Genomic DNA, 25,055 nt, shown 5'->3' on the forward strand with positions numbered 1-25,055 from the left:
AACTGTGCGCCCGACCGAGACTCGAACTTGGGACCTTTGCCTCTCGCGGGAAAGTGCTCTCACCGGGCGTGAGTCGTGCTTCGGTAGCTCAGTTGGTAGAGCACTTGCCCGCGAAAGGCAAAGGTCCCGAGTTCGAGTCTGCCAGGAAGTTTCATATCAGCGCACACTCCGCTGCAGAGTGAAAATCTCATTCTGGAGTTTTTTGATGGTTTATGCTGGAACGATACGACACTAGCTGAGAAGTGACGGTAACGGAAAACGGCTTCAAGGAAACCTTAGTGTTGGTGACTGTAACAACGTCAATGGGGAACTTTTTGTCATTGTCCGTCGTATGGCAGATCTTGTAGCCAGCAAGCGCTGTCAGTGGCTGTCATACGGAGGGCATCGTACTTAACCCTTTGACTACCAATTTTATATTAAAAACATTAATGTGTGCTTATTTTAATTAATGTTTTAGTCAGAAGTAACAATATGAAAAGAATAGTTCCCGTCGTTTCGTTTTCCAAGGGCGTTCGGAGGGAGGGGTGGGAAGTAGGACATCCGGGATAATTATCTCCTGTGTTTTATAAGACGATTGTGCAAAAACTGCAAGACGTACTGAAACCTGCACACATGTGTGAACGGAATATATCTCCAAGTTTGTAACTCATACTACAGTTGCTCAATATAGGCTTCGTTTGTGACGTGGCAAGCGCCAATTCGTAGGTGCAAGTCGTTGATGCCATGTGTCCTGCAATACGCGAACGCAGCCCGCTTTCAGAATCTGGTAACTGGGTTGCCTGTTTGTAGGTGTGTATTAACTCGATATGACAATACGGAGACGAGGTTTAACAGTGAAACTTGAGGATAGCATAACCTAGAAGTGCAATATATAATTGTAAGAATTCTACTAACCACTAGTGACCTTCCCTTTACCAGAGGGACACATACATGGTAATAACAAGCAACAAATTCGAACTGATTGCAGCACGTAACCCACTTCGATTGCACAAATGTTTTGTCAATTGACTACGGTTTCGATTGCACTAGGCTATCTTCATCAGAATAAAATTTTACATCGAATACCTCAAGAAAAATATAATGACATGGATTGAAATAATATACGCTTCATAGGATTGCTTGCACAAATTATGTACGAACAAAATGTACTTACATGTAATCACACCATGGTTTAAAACGTCTGAGTAAAAGTGCTCTCGTCAAACTGAAATTTCATAGAAATAAAACTAAAAAAAGTATAACATGTTTGTTAACCATATAAAATACTAGGCCTAACGACGGTACTGATCAACTTCTCAAAATTTTTAACGAGTTTCTCTAAAATGTTTCTTTCACTTGTGAACTTGAAAATGAGTACCGGTACCGGCAGTTAAACTTTCTGGATCTCGCTCTTACGATAGTAGACGACAAAATTAGCTTCAATATTTTCCGTGAAGAAACCAGTCCTGATCAAATTATACCTTTCACTTCAGCACACCCACATTTTCTTTTTCGTTTAGCTATCCATAGAGCCACCTTCATCCCCCTTTCTAGCGAAAATATAAAATTTTAAATCTTAATTAGACAGATTTCAAATTTTATATTGCAGTCAATAATGGCTATAACCCTTCCATAGTAGGTACTACATTTAGTAGTAAAACTAGTAAGAGAGGCACCACCCGAGGCATTTCTAATAATGAACCTAAGGAAAAGAAAAAAAAAATTTCTCTGTACCATTTCTGGGTCGTGTTTGTTACAAAATACATCGTCTGCTTCAAAATAAATATAACTATTGTGTAGCCTTTTCCACTAATAATTCTCTAAAAAATAACATCATACGTAACTTGAAATCTACGCCTTCCCCTCTGCAGAATTCTGGTGTTTATAAAATTATTTGCGACAACTGACCTGCTTATTACATAGGGCAAACAGGTCGAGCTATTTCGGTAAGATTCAAGGAACATCTTCCAGGAAAAGATGTTCATAATTCAGCTTTCGCCGATCACTTATTAATCACAGGACATAATCCTAAAGATGTAAAAGAGAAAAAAGGCTTTAGGTTTAGCATCTTAGAAGAGCTAGAAATTTTTAAACACCCATCTCTAAACGACGGTCTCACTCTTAACGAACAGTTGCAATTACGTAACATAATCGTTTGCAATGTATACAACTGTTAACTAAAATTGTCTGAATGGCGATAGTCTCCTCAATTTACTCTCCGAGACAACGTTTTTCCTTCCTATCTTCTATTTTCTCTGTATATTACCTGAACTGTATTTTGTTTTGTAAAAACGACTGTTGAGTTATGTTGTAACTTTCATACAACGGCTGCTGTTTGTTACCAGTAATATTTGAAATTGTCCTTGCAATACCTCATTTGCTCTTAAGTCGTCTGTATTTCGATTACTTTCCGCTAGACGGCGCGAATCTGTTTTCGTGTCCAACCCGTGGCTGCCTCGGCTTGTTAGCCATTTAGTCTGACAGCAGCGGCTGTGTTTGCCGTTCTTGGTGTCCTAAGCGAACTTGTGGTTGTCATTATATTCCATGGAGTATTTTATCTGGTTGATAATCATGTTATACTTTTAAATTTTAGGTTTATTCCTATGAAATTTCTGGTTGACGAACACACTTTTTCACAAACTGGCGAATACAAACAGTGATCCAGATACTGTCAAATGTTTGTTATTCCAGTCTTTGATCACAATATAAAGTCCTTCGACGATGACCGGTTTCAGTCAGGAATGACCATCTTCAGATCACCAGAAAGAGATTTTCACTCTGCAGCGGAGTGTGCGCTGATATGAAACTTCCTGACAGATTAAAACTGTGTGCCGTACCGAGACTCGAACTCGGGACCTTTGCCTTTCGCGGGCAAGTGCTCTACCAACTGAGCTACCCAATCACGACTCACGACCTGTCCTCACAGCTTCATTTCTGCCAGTACCTTGTCTCCTACCTACCAACCTCAGTTGGTAGAGCACTTGTCCACGAAAGGCAAAGGTCCCGACTTCGAGTTTCGGTCCGGCACACAGATTTAATCGGTCAGGAAGTTTCATCTTCAGATCTGTTCTACACCATGTCCTAATGTGATAAAGCCTTAATGGGGTCGTCAAGACATGTAAATACATTCAGCAAAGCATCATCACGTAGAATTAAAATACGGTGTAAAATAGGCCACATCGTCCACACAGTCCACACACACACAAAAAAGGAAAAGAAATTCACTGTGTGGACGATGTGGCCTATTTTACAACGTATTTAAGTTCTACGTGAAGATGCTTTTCTGTGTGTATTTATATGTTTTGACGATGCCATTAAAGATTTATCACATTAGGACATGGTGTAGAACAGATCTGAAGATGGTCATTACTGACAGAAACCGGTCGTCGTCGAAGGACTTTACATTATGATCAAAGACTCGAATAAAAAACATTTGGGGGCACTTTTGCTCAGACGTTTTAAATCATGGTGTTAGTACAAGTAAGTACATTCTGTCTGTACATAATTTATGGGAGTAATCCTATTAAGTGTATGTTATTTCAATCCATGTCATTATATTTTTAGGTATTCCATGTATCTTTTTATTCTAACGGAGACTGCCCTAGTGCAGTCTGAAGCATGGTCATTTGACAAAAAGTTTGTGCAACCGAAGTGGCTGTATACAGTGTGGTCCATTGATCGTGACCGGGCCAAATATCTCACGAAATAAGCGTCAAACGAAAAAACTACAAAGAACGAAACTTCTCTAGCTTGAAAGGGGGAAACCAGATGGCGCTATGGTTGGCCCGCTTGATGGCGCTGCCATAGGTCAAACGGATATCAACTGCGGTTTTGAAATAGGAACCCCCATTTTTTATTACATATTCGTGTAGTACATAAAGAAATATGAATGGTTTAGTTGGACCACTATTTTCGCTTTGTAAACATATGGCTCACAATTTTAGACGAACAGTTGGTAACAGGTAGGTTTTTTTAAAATAAAATTCAGAACGAAGGTACCATTAAACATTTTATTTCGGTTGTTCCAATGCGATACATGTACCTTTGTAAACTTATCATTTCTGAGAAAGCGTGCTGTTACAGCGTGATTATCTGTAAATACCACATTAATGCAATAAATGCTCAAAATTATGTCCGTCAACCTCAATGCATTTGCCAATACGTGTAACGACATTCCTCTCAACAGCGAGTAGTTCGCCTTCCGTAATGTTCGCACATGCATTGACAATGCGTTGACGCATGTTGTCAGGCGTTGTCGGTGGATGACCATAGCAAATATCCTTTAAGTTTCCCTACAGCAAGAAATCTGGGGACGTCAGATCCGGTGAAAGTGCGGGCTACGGTATGGCGCTTCGACGACCAATCCACCTGTCATGAAATATGCTATTCAATACCGCTTCAACCGCACGAGAGCTATGTGTCGGAAATCCATCAAGTTGGAAGGACATCGCCATTCTGTCATGCAGTGAAGCATCTTGTAGTAACATCGGTAGAACGTTACGTAGGAAATCATCATACATTGCACCATTTAGATTGCCACCGATCAAATGGGGGCAAATTATCCTTCCTGGAATAATGCCGCACCATAAATTATCCCGCCAAGATCGCTGATGTTCCACTTGTCGCAGCCATCGTGGTTTTTCCGTTGCCAAATAGTGCATATTATGCCGGTTTACGTTACCGCTGTTGGTGAATGACGCTTCGTCACTAAACAGAACACGTACAAAAAATCTGTCATCGTCCCGTAATTTCACTTGTGCCCAGTGGCAGAAGTGTACACGACGTTCAAAGTCGTCGCCGTGCAGTTCCTGGTGCACAGAAATTTGGTACGGATGCAATCGATGTTGATGTAGCATTCTCAACACCGACGTTTTTGAGATTCCCGATTCTCGCGCAATTTGTCTGCTACTGATGTGCGGATTAGCCGCGACAGCAGCTAAAACACCTACTTGGGCATCATCATTTGTTGCAGTTCGTGGTTGACGTTTCACACGTGGCTGCACACTTCCTGTTTCCTTAAATAACGTAACTATTCGGCGAACGGTCCGGACACTTGGATGATGTCGTCCAGGATAACGAGCAGCATACATAGCACACGCCCGTTGGGCATTTTGATCACAATAGCCATACATCAACACGATATCGACCTTTTCCGCAATTGGTAAACGGTCCATTTTAACACGGGTAATGTATCAAGAAGCAAATACCGTCCGCACTGGTAGAATGTTGCGTGATACCACGTACTTATACATTTGTATTTATTACAGCGCCATCTATCACAAAGCAGAAAAAGTTGTCCAACTAAAACACTCATATTTCTTTACATACTAGACGAATATGTAATATAAATGGGGGTTCCTATTTGTAAAAAAACGCAGTTGATATCCGTTTGACCTATTGCAGCGCCATCTAGCGGGCCAACCATAGCGCCATCTGGTTTCCCCCTTCAAGCTAGATGAGTTTCGTTCTTTGTAGTTTTTTTGTTTGGTGCTTATTTCGTCATATATTTGGCCCGATCACTATCAATGGACCACCCTGTATACATCCTGTAGTTTAATAGCGTACGGTTGCTGGATCACAGCCAATCAAGTGTTTAAAATTTCGAATTCTAATTATTTCTCTGGAGACCTAGCGTAGGGCACATACGTGCCGTTGGTAGTCGAAGGATTAAGCAGTGTTATTTTAAATGGCTTCTTAACTAGTGCGATACAAATGGCTTAGCAGACATTAGGGCACACACGATCACTCGATGTACTTTTCTGCATTATAAAACGTGCAAGTCTCCCTACTTTACATCGCGAGGTGCTTCTGCCCGGCTCAGCACATCTTTCACCCTTATCCAGGAGCCCCGGCGGCTTTCCGCTGGGGGGTTAAGGCGGGGCTGCTTTGTATGCTGATGCCGGTGGCACGCGAAGAAGGGCTGCCGGCCCATTTACTTTTCTGCCGCCGCCGCCGCCGCCGCTCATCGGGGTAGCGAGTCACGTGGCGGGGCGCATTCTAAGGTGAGGGGGAGGGGGAAGCCATTAGTCGAGATTTACCGACACCCCCGCCCCCCCCCCCTCCACCCAGCTATCGCCATCGCCAGCGCCCATATTACCAGCTGGAGGCCGACAAGGCGCCGCCACAGCCTGTTCTCACAGCCCTGCCCAGTATCGATTAACCTCCCCCAAGAACTCGCTCCCCCTCTCCCCTGCCCCGCGACCCCACGGTGTTATATATTTAATGCACAAGGTGAGCATCTGGGTTACTCGAATGCCTTAATTTATCACAGGTCGGCGCACGTCGAAATAAGGAGACAGTAGAGTACTAACAGCCGGCCCTGACAAAACTCTACCATCTGGTGAGCAAGATGTATGAGACAGGCGAAATACGCTCAGACTTCAAGAAGAATATAATAATTCCAATCCCAAAGAAAGCAGGTGTTGACAGATGTGAAAATTACCGCACTATCAGTTTAATAAGTCACGGCTGCAAAATACTAACGCGAATTCTTTACAGACGAATGGAAAAACTGATAGATGCCGACCTCGGGGAGGATCAGTTTGGCTTCCGTAGAAATATCGGAACACGTGAGGCAATACTGACCCTACGACTTATCTTGGAAGCTAGATTAAGGAAAGGCAAACCTACGTTTCTAGCATTTGTAGACTTAGAGAAAGCTTTTGACAATGTTGACTGGAATAGTCTCTTTCAAATTCTGAAGTTGGCAGGGGTAAAATACAGGGATCGAAAGACTATTTGCAATTTGTACAGAAACCAGATGGCAGTTATAAGAGTCGAGGGGCATGAAAGGGAAGCAGTGGTTGGGAAGGGAGTGAGACAGGGCTGTAGTCTCTCCCCGATGTTATTCAATCTCTATATTGACCAAGCAGTAAAGGAAACAAAAGAAAAAATCGGAGTAGGTATTAAAATCCAAGGAGAAGAAACTAAAACTTTGAGGTTCACCGCTGACATTGTAATTCTGTCAGAGACAGAAAAGGACCTGGAAGAGCAGTTGAACGGAATGGATAGTGTCTTGAAAGGAGGATATAAGATGAACATCAACAGAAGCAAAACGAGGATAATGGAATGTAGTCGAATTAAGTCGGGTGATGCTGACGGCATTAGATTAGGAAATGAGACACTTAAAGTAGTAAAGGAGTTTGCTATTTGGGGAGCAAAATAACTGATGATGGTCGAAGTAGAGAGGATATAAAATGTAGACTGGCAATGGCAAGGAAAGCATTTCTGAAGAAGAAAAATTTGTTAACATCGAGTATAGGTTTAAGTGTCAGGAAGTCGTTTCTGAAAGTATTTGTATGGAGTGTAGCCATGTATGGAAGTGAAACATGGACAATAAATAGTTTGGACAAGAAGAGAATATAAGTTTTCGAAATGTGGTGCTACAGAAGAATGCTGAAGATAAGATGGGTAGATCACATAACCAATGAGGAAGTATTGAATAGGATTGGGGAAAAGAGACGTTTGTGGCAGAACTTGACTAGAAGAAGGGATCGGTTGGTAGGACATGTTCTGAGGCATCAAGGGATCACCAGTTTAGTATTGGAGGGCAGCGTGGAGGATAAAAATCGTAGAGGGAGACCAAGAGTTGAATACACTAAGCAGATTCAGACGGATGTAGGTTGCAGTAGGTACTGGGAGATGATGAAGCTTGCACAGGATAGAGTAGCGTGGAGAACTGCATCAAACCAGTCTCAGGACTGAAGACCACAACACAGTACTAACAAGGGAACCTCCCCGTCGCACCCCCCTCAGATTTAGCTATAAGTTGACACAGTGGATAGGCCTTGAAAAACTGAACACAGATAAATCGAGAAAACAGGAAGAAGTTCAGTGGAACTATGAAAAAAATAAGCAAAATATACAAACTGAGGAGTCCATGCGCAAGATAGGCAACATCAAGGACAGTACCAGCACAGGAGCGCCCTGGTCCCGTGGTTAGCGTGAGCAGCTGTGGAATGAGAGGTCCTTGGTTCAAGTCTTCCCTCGAGTGAAAAGATTACTTTCTTTATTTCCGCAAAGTTATGACCTGTCCGTCCGTTCATTGACGTCTCTGTTCACTGTAATAAGTTAAGTGTCTGTGTTTTGCGACCGCAACGCAAAACCGTGCGATTAGTAGACGAAAGGACGTGCCTCTCCAATGGAAACCAACAACATATTTGATAGCAAGGTCATAGGTCAAACGATTCCTCCACAGGAAAACACGTCTGATATATTCTATACGACACTGGCGACGGCATGTGCGTCACATGACAAGAATATGTTGTCGACCCGCCTAACTTGTACACTTGGCGAATGGGTAAAAAGATTCTTCTACCTTGCCCGATTTAGGTTTTCTTGTGGATGTGATAATCACTCCCAAAAAAGTGATGAAAACATAAGAGTTTGTCACATAAACTGCAACAAATGAACTCAACAGTTTCACAGTCGCACAGTTTTCCCTGTGCTCTGTCAAAAACATATGTTTTTAACGTTTTCAAATTTTTCCGTGTGTAGACCGTCAAATTCTGCATATGTCCGAGCAAACCTAAACATGTCCTGGAATTTTGGAGAGCGAAGTTGATTATGTGTGAGTGCCTGAACTTTGATAATTGACACGGACGGACACATAATAATTGTCTGAAAATAAAAAATTGAATTTTTCACTCGAGGAAAGACTTGAACCAAGGACCTCCCGTTCCGCAGCTGCTCACACTAACCACGGGACTATGGCGTTCATGAGCTCACACTATCATCGATGTTGCCTATCTCGCACATAGACTACTCAGTTCGTGATTTTGCTATTTTTTTAATAGTTCCATACAACTTCTTCCTGTTTTCTCGATTGATCCGTGTTCAGTTTTTCAAGGCCTATCCACTGCGCCAACTTATAACTAAATCTGAGGCGGGTGCGATGGGGAGGTTCCCTTGTAAGTGTAGTTTTTAATAGCTGTGCAAGATACAGTACGAATGGTACGTTCATTGTCTCAATGACGGTATTTGCAGTTAACTGTATCTAATGTAAATAAAAAGGTACACAGTACTGTGATTCTATTCCTGTTATCTCCTTAAGCTGGCTTCTCCAACCCCAGGTTCCCTACCTCAAAACTGTTCAGTGGCGCATCCGCTATGTCATGTTAAATTTTTGCACGCTCTTACGGAAACACCCAGTACATAAGTCTGGGAGTGATCACACGGAGCGGGATGTGTCTATAGATGGTACAGTGCGTTTGTTTCACGACAGTCAGATCTAATCACCATCTTGTTCGCTCCAAGAATCTCTTAAGTAACTAATTGTGTTTTCTTAGACATCACAGACATTTTGAAATAGTGGTGTGTGGTATGCCAAAGCCATCTTCAAATGTTACGTTGAAACCGTGGGTCCGGTATTTCCTGTGTTTCATTGTCAGGAGAACAAATGTATTTTGGTACTGAACTGTTACTTTTTTCCTTAATTTCGATTCTGATGCAATCATTCAAAACTCAAATATTTAACTCGGAAAATCCTAGGTTCACATGAAAACGTGGATCTAGTTAGGTTTGTGGGGGTGTGTCCCATTTCACGGATATTCAAAATCGGTCAACTCAAAATATTTTCGGTAGTGTAAACGTGTTACTCATCACAAAGGTAGTAGGTTTATGACCTTTTTCTTTCCAAATTTATGCAAAATAAATTTTAACAATGGAAGGGTTAACACTTACTAACAGTCGTTTGTATACAGAATGTATTTTCACTTCGCAGCGGGATGTGCACTGATTTGAAACATCCTGACGGATTGAAAGTGTGCATGGGACCGGTCTCGAACTTGTGACTCAGCCTTTCGAACGCAATTGCTCTACTGAATAAGCTGCCTAGGTGCATCTCTCATACTTTCACTTCCACCGGTACGTCTTCTTTTACATTCCAACCTTTGCAGTTACGCGTGAGAACTTCGTTAGGTGTACTCTTCAAAGGAGCCATCCGCACATTTACTTTAAATGATTTAGGGAAACCAGCTACCACATGCGAGTTTCCGGTAGCGCCGTAAGGCCACATCCTCTTGGCCGCTAGGGATGCCGCAGCCGGCATCTGGTGGAATCCGGTTCTGTTCACCTTGGAGCTGATGGATTGGTCTAACTCTGAACCCTCTACAGTGATTGTCATAGGGTCCTACGAGGCTGCCTTAATGGCTAGTGATCTTTGCACGAAGACAGATGTTCTTCAGTTCGTTACGAAATTCCTGGGAGGAAGGAACGGCTTACGGAGGAGTGCAATTAGTGGAGGAAGAAAATGACCAAAGACAGGGCTTGGATTTCGCTCCTGGGGATGAATGACTGAAAGGACGGAATGAGTGAGACTTTATGGAGGGTTGTAGGGGGGCAGGCTTCCTGGACGTATGGGACATGGGCTCTCTGAGTAGATGAGCTGTTTCAGTATTATTAATGATTTTCTGAAATTGAAGACTAGCAGTCTACTGTAAGGAAAACTTACAAAGATTTGTAAGTGCATTTGCTGTGGGCATAGCGGAGTGCTTGGCTATTTTTCGAAGTTTTTGTAGGTGAATGTGGGCTGGAGTGTGAGCACGTGGTTGGTAGGAAGAGGCCTGTAATCAGGTTGTGCAGTCTTTTCTTACTCGGAGGTGGTGGAGGTAGTATCTTACGGAAGAGATTGTCTTGATGGGGTCTAATTAAATTAACAAAAGGAAACAGTTTGAGGCAGTGTAATGACAGCTATATACGTTTTCCTGTCAGCTGCATCGGATTGGAGTAGTGGTAATTTTAACCCTGTCTCGTGGATCAAAGCGACGCTGGTAACATTTCTGAAGACAGTTTTCTGATGTGTAGCAGCAGTGGTGTAACTACGGTAAATGGCGACCAGGCCAAACTTAAATTTTGTACCCCGTACTCTCTGCCCCCTCGTCTACCCAACTCTTCTCCTTTCTTGTTTAATTCTTAACTACATTTGAAAGTATCAGTAAAGCACACTCGGAATGTACGTGTTTTTCGTTAAGTATTAAGTATTTTGCACAAAAGTAAGGTTAAGTATTGAACTCCTTAGTTAGGGAACCACTTTCAGTTAAGAAAATCCAAAAGAACCCAACACTCTGCACTTGCGGGTTGTTAGGAAAATGTTTGGATAATGAAGAATAACTAAATAAAATGTACATATTTCAATATTTTTTGTGTGATACAGTTCAAAACACGGAACAACACAAAGTTCAAAGTCACGTAGCTTGTAACAATGACACGGCTCCTTCTTCAATTATTAATTGTCGATCAATGCAAAGCCACATGCCTGGCTTTTTCGACACAGGGAAATGATTCCAGGTAGTAGCTAAGGAAAAGAAATAAGTTTCTCCGTACCTAGAAGGCACAATGAAATGATTGCATTAGTGGTCAAGAAGAAGAAGTAAGTGTGTATGTGCGCAGAAGGTGTAACTCTTGAGGAACTCTACCTGAACACAGTACTATCCGAATCTGCTCACGATTTACTTTCGCTCTTTTCCAGCTTTCTCCTTTTCCATTTTATTGCCCTCCAGTCCATTCTTTCCTTTCCTTCTTCTTCCTCATCCTGCTCCTTTCGCCCTGCCTCATTCCCTTTCCTTTAATTCTGTCTACCAATTTTTTCGCCTGTCAGGAAACTGCGCCTCCGCATAAACGAAGTCACCGAACGAGGTGGCGCAGTGTTTAGCACTCTGGACTCGCACTGGGGAGGACGACGGTTCAAACCCGCGATCGGCCATCCTAATTTAGTTTTTCCGTGATTTCCCTAAATCACTTCAGGCAGGTGCCCGAATGGTTCCTTTGAACGCGCACGGCCGATTTCCATCCCCATCCCTCCTAGTCCGATGGGACCTCGCTATTTAGTCTCCTACCCCAAATCAACCAATCAACCATAAACCGAGAGCGGGATACGTACCTCGGCTGCCACACCCTAGCTGCGCCAATGTGTAGAAGTGCCGAGGATCCACCAACAAATGCTTCCTAGTCACCTCACGAAGTGATCCATAAACTAATTTGTATCTCGTGTCGCTCATGGCAAAGAGTGGATTCTGGCAGCGGAGGCGAATGGGAGACGCCACGGTTCTACCGAGTGCAAAACGAACGAAAAGTTCATCACGAACACGTAAACATGGTTGGTCGGTAACTGCACTACTGGCCATTAAAATTGCTACACGAAGAAGAAATGCAGATGATAAACCGGTATTCATTGGACAAATATATTACGCTATAACTGACATGTGATTACATATTCACGCAATTTGGATGCATAGATCCTGAGAAATCAGTACCCAGAACAACCACCTCTGGCCGTAATAACGGCCTTCATACGCCTGGGCATTGAGTCAAACAGAGCTTGGATGGCGTGTACAGGTACAGCTGCCCATGCAGCTTCAATATGATACCACAGTTCATCAAGAGTAGTGACTGGCGTATTGTGACGAGCCAGTTGCTCGGCCACCATTAACCAGACGTTTTCAATTGGTGAGAGATCTGGAGAATGTGGTGGCCAGGGCAGCAGTCGAACATTTTCTGTATCCAGAAAGGCCCGTACAGGACCTGCAACATGCGGTCGTGCATTATCCTGCTGAAATGTAGGGTTTCGCAGGGTAGAGCCACGGGTCGTAAAGCATCTGAAATGTAACGTCGACTGTTCAAAGCGCCGTCAATGCGAACAAGAGGTGACCGAGAGGTGTAACCAATGGCACCCCATACCATCACGCCGGGTGATACGCCAGTATGGCGATGACGAATACACGCTTGCAAAGTGCGTTCACCGCGATGTCGACAAACGCGGATGCGACCGTCATGATGCTGCACACAGAACCTGGATTCATCCGAAAAAATGACGTTTTGCCATTCGTGCACTCAGGTTCGTCGTTGAGTACACCATCGCAGGCGCTCCTGTCTGCGATGCAGCGTCAAGGGTGACCGCAGCCATGGTCTCCGAGCTGATAGTCCGTGCCGCTGCAAACTTCGTCGAACTGTTCGTGGAGATGGTTGTTGTCTTGCAAACGTCCCCATCTGTTGATTCATGGATCGAGACGTGGCTGCACGATCCTTTACAGCCGTGCGGATAAGATGCCTGTCATCTAGACTGCCAGTGATACGAGGCCGTTGGGATCCAGCACGGCGTTCCGTATTACCCTCCTGAAGCTACCGATGCCATATTCTGCTAACAGCCATTGGATCTCTACCAACGCGAGCAGCAGTGTCGCGATACGATAAACCGCAATCGAGATAGGCTACAATCCGACCTGTTTCAATGTCGGAAACGTGATGGTACGCATTTCTCCTCCTTACACGAGTCATCACAACAACGTTTCACCAGGCAACGCCGGTCAACTGCTGTTTGTGTATGAGAAATTGGTTGGAAACTTTCCTCATGTCAGGACGTTGTAGGTGTCGCCACCGGCGCCAACCTTGTGTGAATGCTCTGAAAAGCTAATCATTTGCTTATCACTGCATCTTCTTCCTGTCGGTTAAATTTCGCGTCTGTAGCACGTCGTCTTCGTGGTGTAGCAATTTTAATGGCCAGTAGTGTATTTAAGGACATACATCGTTAAGATGAGTCTAGTGAAGAAGGTCAAGGCACGAATGGAGGCGCGCAGCCAGCCACGTTCCAACGCTACATTCTTCAGCAGAAGAAGTGAGATGGGGACCGCCAAGCTCTGTGCACTAATTATGTAAATGTGGGGACAAATGAAGGAAACAGCAGACAAGAGGAGCTGTTGGAACGTTACTCTGAATGGGCTCTCTCCCAGGAGTTTTACTGCGCCGTCCACGCCGTAGTCAAGGGAATGAAATTGTCAGTCGTGACGCGACGTGTCAGAACAAACTAGGCTGACGGTAATGGCCGGTTAACGGTCTGAGCAAACAGCGCCCGGCGGAGGTACGCCTCCAGCCGGGATGGCGGCTCTGCCTGACGGGACAGAAAGCGACAGAACGGGACAGAGCGAGACAGCCGGCTGGCTGGGGTCGCCGCTCTCCAAGGCTTAGCAGCAGCCTGCCAACCACTGCATCCCGCGTCACCAATTGTCAGGCCGTGTCTAACAGCGGGCAACAAGAGCGCGCTGCCCAGATGGCCGACTCCGGCACGCGCTCTGGTAATTCAGCGCCGAAAGGGCCCACATCCCAGTTCCCCCTGCGGCGTTAGCGTGTTCCAGCACACCTACGCAATTAAGAGAGCTGGCGGTATTTCTAACACTGCTTCTTCATTTCTTTTCGCGTCAGTCCGAGAGTTGCTTAGCAGCAGTCTGTCTACAGTCTGTAGTTGTCTCTGTCGCCTTCTTCATTTCTGTCTAGGAACTGCGGCTAACATGTTTCATAATTCGATCTCTGTACTCCAGTCGCGGCCTTTCTGTAGTTCTTTTTCCATTAACATAACCGAGCGCTAAGGTCGAAAAAACTTACGGGTTTGCTGCCGGGTGACGTCGTCGAACACCGCCGATATTTCGACAGGAGCACACCCTGCCATTCTCAAGGCACAAATGCAATGAAGAAAACTTGTGCGAGCAAATCTAATACCTCGGTTCACAGAGGAGAAACAAGGAAGACACCACACACAGAACAAGTGTCAACACAAACAAAGATAACTAAGATCAGAAATATCGATAGTTACTATTAATCAACAGGTGAGGTAGCACTAATTCTGTCCCTCTGTTTTTTGATGAGAGACAGAGCCGGATTCCAAGCAGCATTTAAACAAAATCCACCATCTCTGTTAATAAGATTGTTTGATAGTCTGCTTTCAACAGCTTCCTTAATAACACTATCCCAATAGCTGGACGCGCAAGCCAGAATCTCCGTGTTGTTGTATTCCATTGGGTGACCGGTGTCAAGGCAATGTTCTGCAATAGCGGATTTGCTCGGTTGTTGTAAGCATGTGTGACGCTTATGTTCAATACACCGGTCTTCCTTCCACAGTCCTGATTGCCTGACCAATATATGACATGCCACAACTGCAAGGAATACGATAGACCCCAGCCTTACGCAAACCAAGATCATCTTTTACGGACGCCAACAGGGCCTTAATCTTAGAAGGTGGTCGAAAAACACATTTCACATCATATTTCCGCAAAATACGGCCAATCCTGTTGGAAATCGGGTTCGATTCCCGGCGGGGTCTGGGATTTTCTCTGTCTCGTGATGACTGAGTGTTGTGTGATGTCCTTAGGTTAGTTAGGTTTCAGTAGTTCTAAGTTCTAGGGGACTGATGGCCATAGATGTTAAGTCCCATAGTGCTCAGAGCAATTTGTCCTGTTGGAAATGCTTCCTGCATATTTCTGATGTTGGTCATCTTTGGTTGTGTTGACACTTGTTCTGTGTGTGGTGTCTTCATTGTTTCTCCTCAATGAACAGAGGTATTAAATTTGCTTGTACATTTTTCCTGCCTTGCATTTGTGCCTTGAGAATGGCAGGGTGTGCTCCTGTCGAAATATCGGCGGTGTTCGACGATGTCACCCGGCAGCAAACCCGTAAGTTTTTTGAACATTCGATTCGCCGGGAAAAGTTGAGGTCTCACAAGTGTTAAGGTGACAAACGTGCAGGTCACGAATTCGACCACCAGTGAGGCCTACGATATTTATCTGTCACTTACCACTTTTTTCATCTCTGGCCAAGTCTGTCAATGCGAAAAGTGGAGTATTACTGCGCCGTTTGGGATGCTTACCGACAGTCTGCCCACAGCTTGTGGCGTAGAGGTACCGACATAGTAGCTGAACGTGTTCGATCAGAGAGCTGGAACTCCTTTGTACTTTGTAAAAAAAAACTGAGTGAAGTATTCAAAGATGAACTTGAAGCGGTGTCACGTGACGACCGCACAGACCAAATGCCGAGAACAGTGACGAAAAAATTGAAGAGCACAAGTGGTTAGCGTCGCTACCTGTAGGTCACGGGTCCAGGGTTCGATTCCCGACTGGGACGAGAATTTTCTTCGCTGGCGGAATAGATTTTTGTTTTCTCCTATTCATTTCATCATGTCTTCAGAGTCGCTCCAGTCATGGAAGAGGAGTCGTATAGGAAACCACAGACGGCGTCTCCCAGCCAAAAAAGGCATACCAACCTAGTTTCACCAGATAGGATTCAAGCAGGACATCGAAAAAGTTCAAAGGTCACCACGTTTTGTACTGTCGCGCTTATGAAAAGTGAGTTGGTGTGGCAATCATTACAACAAAGGGATTATTATTCGTTGGGGCGAAAACTTTCCAGAAAATTTGGCTCATCAACTTTCTCCTCCGAATTTCAAATATTTTGTTGAGTTCTAGCCACTTAGGAAGAACTAACCATCGTAATAAGAGAAAACAGAGCTCTCTCAGAAGGAATTAGGTATCCATTTTTCCACGTGCTATTCGAGGATGGAATGGCTGGGAAATAGTCTGAAAGTCTGCCTCTGTCTGCCAAACACTTAGCAATGAACAGAAGAGTAGTCACATAGATGTAGATCCGAAGCCCACGTTAAACTATAGGTCTCCTTATGGCTTGCTGGTCGGAGGAAGGCAACGGTGTACGAGTTCTGACGTGACCTAATAAAGAATTGCGGTGCTCTAGCCAATATTACGGTTGATGACAAATCTTCTTCCCAATTATTACCATTTTAGGAACCATTATCTGAATTCTTCTTTCTGCTATAGCGTTCCACAAAGTTTTCTCTCACATTCTTACCAATACTTCATAATCTCATCAGTCCATTCGATATTTAGGAGGCACCTGCACTCGAACATCTCAAACTAGTTCACACTTTCCTTTTCTCCGTCTCCAGGTGCCAGATCAGTTCTCGCAGCAATACAGTGCCGCACGTATGCTTTCAGAAAAATTTTCCCGATCTGTAGGTTGTTACTTTTAGAGATTAATCTCTCCTTATTTTTACTGAATGCACCACTGCTACATGACAGGAACTGCGTCTCCATAGAGGGAGCATGAGCCGAAAGTAAAGATGAATCTTTCATTATTTACAGAGCGCCAAGAAATGACATGCGACATGACATCATTCGTCTGTGTTACGGTGCTAAGTCAGAAGTAAATGAAAAATCGTAAACTCAACATTGTTTTATATGTTTGCGCGTCAAAATAGATACCAGGCACTCTACGTTTCGCAAAGCAATATACTCCCAAGTTGAAAGTCAAAATCAGTGTGTCTCGTATGCATGTCTAATTTGAAGCAGGTACGGTACCGAAGAATTTTAATTTAAACCATCAAATTATATAATCCAACATAAGAATTGTTACATATGCAGACCACGGAATAGTGGAAATGAGTAACGTATCACCAACGCTAGTTAGCATCCCTACCTACTCCACCTTCTGGGCACACGGGTTAGAAACAAGATTATCTTAACATAATGTTAATTCGTTTTTCTGTGTGTTGTAGGGTATTTCGTGTGCAACTGCCATGGCTCCTTTTCCTGTTCCAGTCGCGAATGGTTTGCGGGAAGAGAGATTGCTGGTACGCCACCGTGAGAACTCCAGTCTTTCTGATTTTTCACTTCACGGTCTTCCTGCAAGATACACGTCGCAGGAAGTGCTATATTGGTTGATCCAGGAGAAGAGAAACTGAAATTTACGACATGTTTCTGTTGTAATCTCGTCAAAATGTTTGAAACTCAGCCAAAAACTTCACAAACGCACGACTAGAAAACACAAAATAATTATTTGATTAAAAAATATTTTAATATAGTATACCACGTTTTTAAATCTGAGTGGCCTTGCCGCAGCGGATACACCGGTTCCCGTGAGATCACCGAAGTTAAGCGCTGTCGGGCTTGGTCGGCACTTGCATGGGTGACCATCCAGGCCGCTATGCGCTGTTGCTATTTTTCGGGGGGAATTCAGCCTCGTCATGCCAATTGAGGAGCTACTCGACCGAATAGTATCGGCTCAGGTCAAAGAATACCATCATAACGACCGGGAGAGCGGTGTGCTGACCTCACGCCCCTCCTATCGGCATCCTCCACTGAGGATGACACGGCGGTCGGATGGTCCCTGTAGGCCACTCGTGGCCTGAAGACGGAGTGCTTTAAAAAGTACGAAATAATTTCTTCCAGGACATAACGCTTCATATCCTCATACAGATACTCCCGAAATATTTTGTTTTGAATTTTTAACAGTCGTGAAAATACTTGTAGGATTTAAAACGAAAAATGGGGGTCACTTGCCGTACACAATACTTGAGTGAGTGGTTAATTTCTTGATTGTTACACTACTTACTAACTGATACATTATCAACTGCATGCGCCCCTTGCGTTCCGTTTTACATCTTACACGCATTTTCACAGCTATTAAAAATTCACAGTTACAAAATTTCAGGACTATGTGTATGGGATGAGGAAGCTGTTGGAACTAGGAGAAATAATTTATACTTTTTAGTCCGATTTAGAAACGTGGCATATTAAAAATTCATTTTTATTTAAATAATTAATTCAAAACTCTGTTAACAATTTATATTCTTCCCGCCTGGCAACAGTATGTTATTGTTTCTACTTCAGACTGATGTAAGTCAACATCTGTGAATAAGAATGGAATCTTATAAATTTTGTTTTCTTAATGTCACACATTTACCATGTCTACTAGCGAGTACTTTTAGAAAGTTAATGGGTTATGGTACAATAGAGTGCAGCTATTACAAACGACATCCGCGAGTAGTTTCCGCCTATCGCAAACGCGCTGCGAGCTAGAGAGGACGAGATGTGAAGCTAATTGACGTAATAGGAGCTAATTTACGGCCTCACGTAGCAGCGGGCTCGAAAAACCGCCATTCATTACTCCGTAACAACGGTGCTGTGGTCGTCACGGTTGGAGAACAAGAGGCCCCCTGTCAGTCCTGCTGCGCCATCTGTGTGCGGCTGGGATCACGGCTCGTGCCTTGCCAAGACCGCGCGCCCGGCAGCTGCTTGCGGAATGGCGAGAAAACCGCGTCCTTGACAGCTGGGTCATGTGATGAGAATACTGCAGCGCACTCGTGTACGCATCTGGCCTCCTCCTCCAATAAGGGCAGCGGGACGCGTCTGCAGTGTGTAAATGGTAACTGCTTGCAACGAACCACAGTCGTGTATAGCAATTCGAGACGAAAAATTTGATACAGGACACTTGTGGTCTATCAAGCCAGATTGGCCTAAAAAAAGCCACCAAAGCTACAACTCAAAAGCACCAGACGAAGGTTTGAAATTTGTCTCCCCTGTTAAGCGACCAGCTTAGTAGGGGACGCTTCATACTGTAAATCACGGCTTTTGATACGCTTCAAATATGTTGTAGAGGCACGTACCCTGAGCTGTCTGGTTTTTTAGCGGCGGGTCTTGGTTTTTTAGAAAATCGATTTTGAAGTTCATTGCGCGCTTTGTATACCCGTAACATTACACATATTTCGAGCAAGTCAGCGTAACGCAGCGGTAAAGGTTCACGGCTACCGCACTGGACGTACCGTGTTCGAATCCTGCTTGTTACATTTTTTTATTGTTTTCAAAATTGACCTAATTTTTCAATTTTATTTGCAAGAATATCAACAAACAGTGTAAGGGGTGCGAAATTATAAAGATATATTAAGTTATTAATTTTTTCAAATATTCATTCCGTTTGTGGTTTTAACTACTGTATAAGGCATTCTCATACATATAACAACAAATATGTATTACAGGCCACTAAAGACGCTTCATAAACGAAATAAGCGAAAAGCGTATCGCAAAAAAATGCCTTTCATTTAGTAGCAAAGGCGGTACGTACCTCCATGTGATGCGAGTATCTGTGGATAACAGTTACTGCGGTCACGTAACAACTGCGTTAAAGGTGACGGGGGCATAAACGCGAGGGAAGACGTCACAGGTAAGCAAGCAGTTTACCCGTGTCGTGATACTGTGTAAGCACGTCCCACTTACCCAGGTAAATAGGGCGGGCATCGATGGCAATGTTTGAAACGGTACACACACACACACACACACACACACACACACACACACACACACACACAGAGAGAGAGAGAGAGAGAGAGAGAGAGAGAGAGTGAGTTCCAAGGTCAGTGGATGCAAACAGTTTGGGGTGTGGTTCGTACTACGTTTGCTCCATTTGATGGAAAAACACCACCTTATCGACTTGAGGCACAGCAGAATCACTGTAAAAAGCATATTCGTTGAACTGTGCTGCTTTTCCCTTTCCAGTAAATGTTCCCGAAGTTACTCAGCATTGTGCCCCACGACGACGCTGTCACCGAGAAAACCAATCTGTGCTCTTGTTAAACAGTTTGTACATTATTACAAACACAAAATGACGAAGCATATCACCCGAAAATGCTGAGCACAAATACAATTTAACTAATGTGTCAACAAATTATGAATGTTTGCGGACGTGAAAGATACGTCACTTTGAAACCACGACCTTCATGACACTACTAGCGTTCACAAGAGAGCTACATAAACACTTTCCACATCGTTGTGAAGTTCGTGGCAGAGCGTACTTGCGTTATATGACGTGATAGGATTCCTCCTGTTCTCTTCGCGAATGGATCTTGAATCTTGAAACTTTCTGGTAAATTAGAAACGTGTGGCAGAACGGGAGACGAACCTGGGACCTTTGCCTTTGCCTAACTTTGTCTTCGCGGTCCCAGTAGGATTAATACGTAGGGGGCTATAGTATGTTGCTAGATTCTTCACTTGAATACTACTTCTTGAAACTATGTAAGCAGGCTTCATTAGGATAATTGACGTCTGTTTCCAAGCGACAGTCAAATCAGCTTTTCCAGGACTTTCGTGACGTTGTCCCGTGACGCAAGCAAACGTGTGGCCGTTCGTGCTGCTCTTCTCTGTATACAGGTATATTCAGTATCCGCGTTTAGTCCTATTTCGTATGGGTCCCACACATTTCAGCGCTGGGACGCGTAAGTGTTTTGAAGGCAGTCTCCTTTGTAAAGTGAATACATTTTCGCAATATCCTATCAATGAAACGATGTTTGCCACGTGACTGACCTACGTCTGAGCCTACACGACTATTCCATTTCATATACGAATGTAAGACGTAAGCTTATTCGTTGATAAACTCGTGGATACATCTAGGCTCTGTAGTTTGGCCTGTTGATAAATTTACTGAGACGACTACTCAGGACGTGACTTGGATGGCACACACCGAAAAGGAAATTTTAGCACGAAAAACAATATGATCATACTTTGTAGTCAAGTTCTCGATCTCCCCGTTTCATTGCCACACTTACTTCTACACTTCGAATATTAAATTCTAAAAACATCTGTCTCCTCTAACTTCAACCAAGCGAAGTGGCCCAGTTTTGTAGCACTGGATTCCTATTCGCGAGGGAAGGACCTCGCTCGTAGTCCGAGAAAAAGGGGAAGAATGTAGAAGTGAAAAAATTTTCGCAGAAAGAAAACCTTCCAAAGAGAATCGATGCATGGTCGTTGTAGAGTAGACCGACACTAGTGAACAATGCCGTGTTTGCTGAAAGAAATTTAGTGGTCACAAAATCAACACCGGAGTTAAAGAAGGGAGGAAGTAAGCTCACGCCATTGCAGACGGAGCACTGACTGACTTCGGCTGCTGTTCTCTTGAAAAAATGATAATGAGATAATCTGCTAATACAGATACATCCCGTAAAACAAATGGCTCTGAGCACTATGGGACTCTACTGCTGTGGTCATAAGTCCCCTAGAACTTAGAACTACTTAAACCTAACTAACCTAAGGACATCACACACATCCATGCCCGAGGCAGGATTCGAACCTGCGACCGTAGCGGTCGTGCCGTTCCAGACTGTAGCGCCTTTAACCGCTCGGCCACTCCGGCCGGCTCCCGTAAAACATTAAGCACGTATAGCGAATTGTGATCCTGACCTCACCCCCTCACAAATAAGAGTCTAATGTCCGAAATGCTCCGCCACTTGGTTAGAATTAAGGCAAAAATTCCCCACAGTTCTTGTAGTATGGTACAAAGTGTGGAAATAAAAGAGGGGCAGGGACAGCCCGAAACAGTGAACTCATTTGAAAAGAGATCCTACTCGAGGATTAAATACTCATATGAATGGAGAAAACTATACAGGCTGAAAATTATTGTGACCCGTTAAGGATTGCGATACAAAGCAGGCAATCGATGATCTTGGAGATAGTAGACTAAGACAGGAAAAAAAACGACTCAGCACGAAGGAATTACCCGAATGGGATGGGATTTGTTATGTCTCACGTACACGCACAGACAAACAATAAATACAATTTGACGAAAACTGGATGATTTATTAAAGAGAAAGAGCTTCACAAATTGAGGGAAGTCAAAAACGCGTTGGTCCACCTCTGGCCCATATGCGAGCTGCACTGATTGATAGAGTAGTTCGACTTCATAACCCAGACCATAGAGCTCAAAACTTTCTCCATTGGGAGAGACATCCGGTGACCTTGCCGACTAAGGTAAGGTTTGCCAAGGACGAAGACAATCAGTAGAAACTCGCGCCGGGTACGGGCGTGCATTATACTGCTCCAGGATTGTTTGCCACGAAGAGTAATAAAACGGGGCGTAGAATATCGTTGACCTACCATTTCGCTGTAAAGATTACAACCAAAGGTGTCCTATGAAAAAGAATGGCACCCTACACCATTACTATGGGTTGTGGGCCGTATGACGGGCGACATTCAGTTAGTTATCCGAACAGTGTACGGGCCGTCTCCAGATACGTTTTCGGCTTGGAATCTCACTGACTAGAGTAGAATTGTCTTCTGATGAATACCACTTCCAACTGAGTCACAATAATCAGCGAAGACGTGTCTGGAGGGGAAACACGCCACTCTTTGTTGGATCTTCTCTCTCTCTTCTACTAATCCTACTTAGTGAGGGTCCCACACTGATAAACAATACAAAACAGTGTGTCGAACGAGTGGTTTGTAAGCCACTTCGTCGTATGCACACCAGTGTGCGCCTGTTCCAGATGAATCGTTCAGGAGGTAACAAAAAGTAAGGAAGCCAATGGTGGACTGACTAGGAAGATTCCCAGGTAGATGCCGTGTTTCTTGACTTCCGCAAGGCGTTCGATACAGTTCCCCACAGCCGTTTAATGAACAAAGTAAGAGCATATGAACTATCAGACCAATTGCGTGATTAGACTGAAGAGTTCCTAGATAACAGAACGGAGAATATCATTCTCAATGGAGAGAAGTCTTCCGAATTGAGTGATTTCAGTTGTGCCGCAGGGGAGTGTCGTAGGAACGTTGCTATTCACAATATACATAAATGACCTTGTGGATGACATCGGAAGTTCACTGAGGCTTTTTGCGGATGATGCTGTGGTATATCGAGAGGTTGTAACAATGGAAAATTGTACTGAGATGCAGGAGGATCTGCAGCGAATTGACGCATGGTGCAGGGAATGGCAATTGAATCACAATGTAGACAAATGTAATGTGCTGCGAATACATAGAAATAAAGATCCCTTATCATTTAGGTACAATACAGCAGGTCAGCAACTGGAAGCAGGTAATTCCATAAATTATCTGGGAGTAGGCATTAGGAGTGATTTAAAATGGAATGACCATATAAAGTTGATCGTCAGTAGAGCAGATGCCAGACTGAGATTCATTGGAAGAATCCTAAGCAAATGCAATCCGAAAACAAAGGAAGTAGGTTACAATACGCTTGTTCGCACACTGTTTGAATACTGCTCAGCAGTGTGGGATCCGTACCAGATAGGGTTGATAAAAAGAGATAGAGAAGATCCAACGGAGAGCAGCGCACTTCGTTACAGGATTATTTAGCAATCGCGAAAGCGTTACGGAGATGATAGATAAACTCCAGTGGAAGACTCTGCAGGAGAGACGCTCAGTAGCTCGGTACGGGCTTTTGTTGAAGTTTCGAGAACATACCTTCACCGAGGAGTCAAGCAGTATATTGCTTCCTCCTACGTATAACTCGCGAAGAGACCATGAGGATAAAATCAGAGAGATTAGAGCCCACACAGAGGCATACCGACAATCCTTATTTCCACGAACAATACGAGACTGGAACAGAAGGGAGAACCGATAGAGGTACTCAAGGTACCCTCCGCGACACACCATCAGGTGGCTTGCGGAGTATGGATGTAGATGTAGAAGAGCTGTGTCAGTAGAGAGTCCGCCGCTGCTGACAGCAGACTCACCAGTACCTTGACGGGTGGTGTAGCTGTTCTGGAGGACCTCCTCTGTCGCGCCATGACGGCAGCCGCTCGGCGTGCGCTGGACACTGTAACCGCCGCTGACAGCCCGGCTCGGCACGCGTGGACTGGACGGACACTGTGCTCGGCGTTCCCAGCGGCGAGCCGGCGCGGCGCGTTACGTCAGCGTCAACACTGCGGCGTGGACGTGCCCGCGGCCCGCAAAACACGGCGCGCCGTCCTCTGGCTCACGTCCAGCCGTGGGCAGCGCGGCAAGTGGTCCATCCGCTCCGGCCAGCACGTGGCCCAAGGCGCGCATATCGCCGCCTGCTCTACGCTTCCGGGCCAACTACTGGTTTATCCCCGCTTTCCGGATCGACCAGCAATACGGTACTTTGGCGAAATAGTCCGGAACTCGGCAGCGCCCTTCGACCACAGATACTAGTAGACCAGCCTTGCTGTGCAGAAGCTATAGGGCTGGTGTGGATCCAACATAACCCCCGTGACTATTGGCAAAACGTGGCGGGATTTCAAATCAGCGGTCTGCCATCCTATGTGTGTATCGTATTTTACCCACATTTCTCAATTGACTGCCAAACGCTTCCAACAAAAATTACGTTTTTATTTGCGAAAAATTATGTCAGAACTACATTTGACCTCTGATTTGTTCACAGTACCATTTATAAAATCTAACAAATACATCGAACGCCCCTCTGGTGGGCAGCGGGACTAAATGACTATAAACTATAAATTAAAGTAAAATGTCGTTAAAATTCTTTTAAACAGTAAGAGTGGGCTTGTGTCAAAACTTTAAACATTGGATTCGCCGCGTTTTGAGCTCTAGTCACTTATAAAAGAAAATGGGATATGGGAATTTTGTCAACTATAGGTGCCAAAATTGTCGACTTTAGGAGCAGGTCTATTTTAGAGTACCAATTTTAGGTGCACTTCAAAGGCTCAGTTCCTACTATTTTTACAAAAGTTTAAACTATCAATTTAAAAAAAAATGGTATTT

At 44.2% G+C, this 25,055-nt stretch overlaps 1 protein-coding gene across 1 annotated transcript in view; it reads right to left on the bottom strand.

Annotated features, from left to right (window-relative positions):
- Positions 1-25,055, bottom strand: part of LOC126485069 (uncharacterized) — a 486,075-nt gene that overhangs the window by 72,109 nt on the left and 388,911 nt on the right. The window lies entirely within an intron of this gene.

The sequence above is a fragment of the Schistocerca serialis genome, chromosome 6, assembly GCF_023864345.2.
Source record: "Schistocerca serialis cubense isolate TAMUIC-IGC-003099 chromosome 6, iqSchSeri2.2, whole genome shotgun sequence".
NCBI lineage: Eukaryota > Metazoa > Arthropoda > Insecta > Orthoptera > Acrididae > Schistocerca > Schistocerca serialis.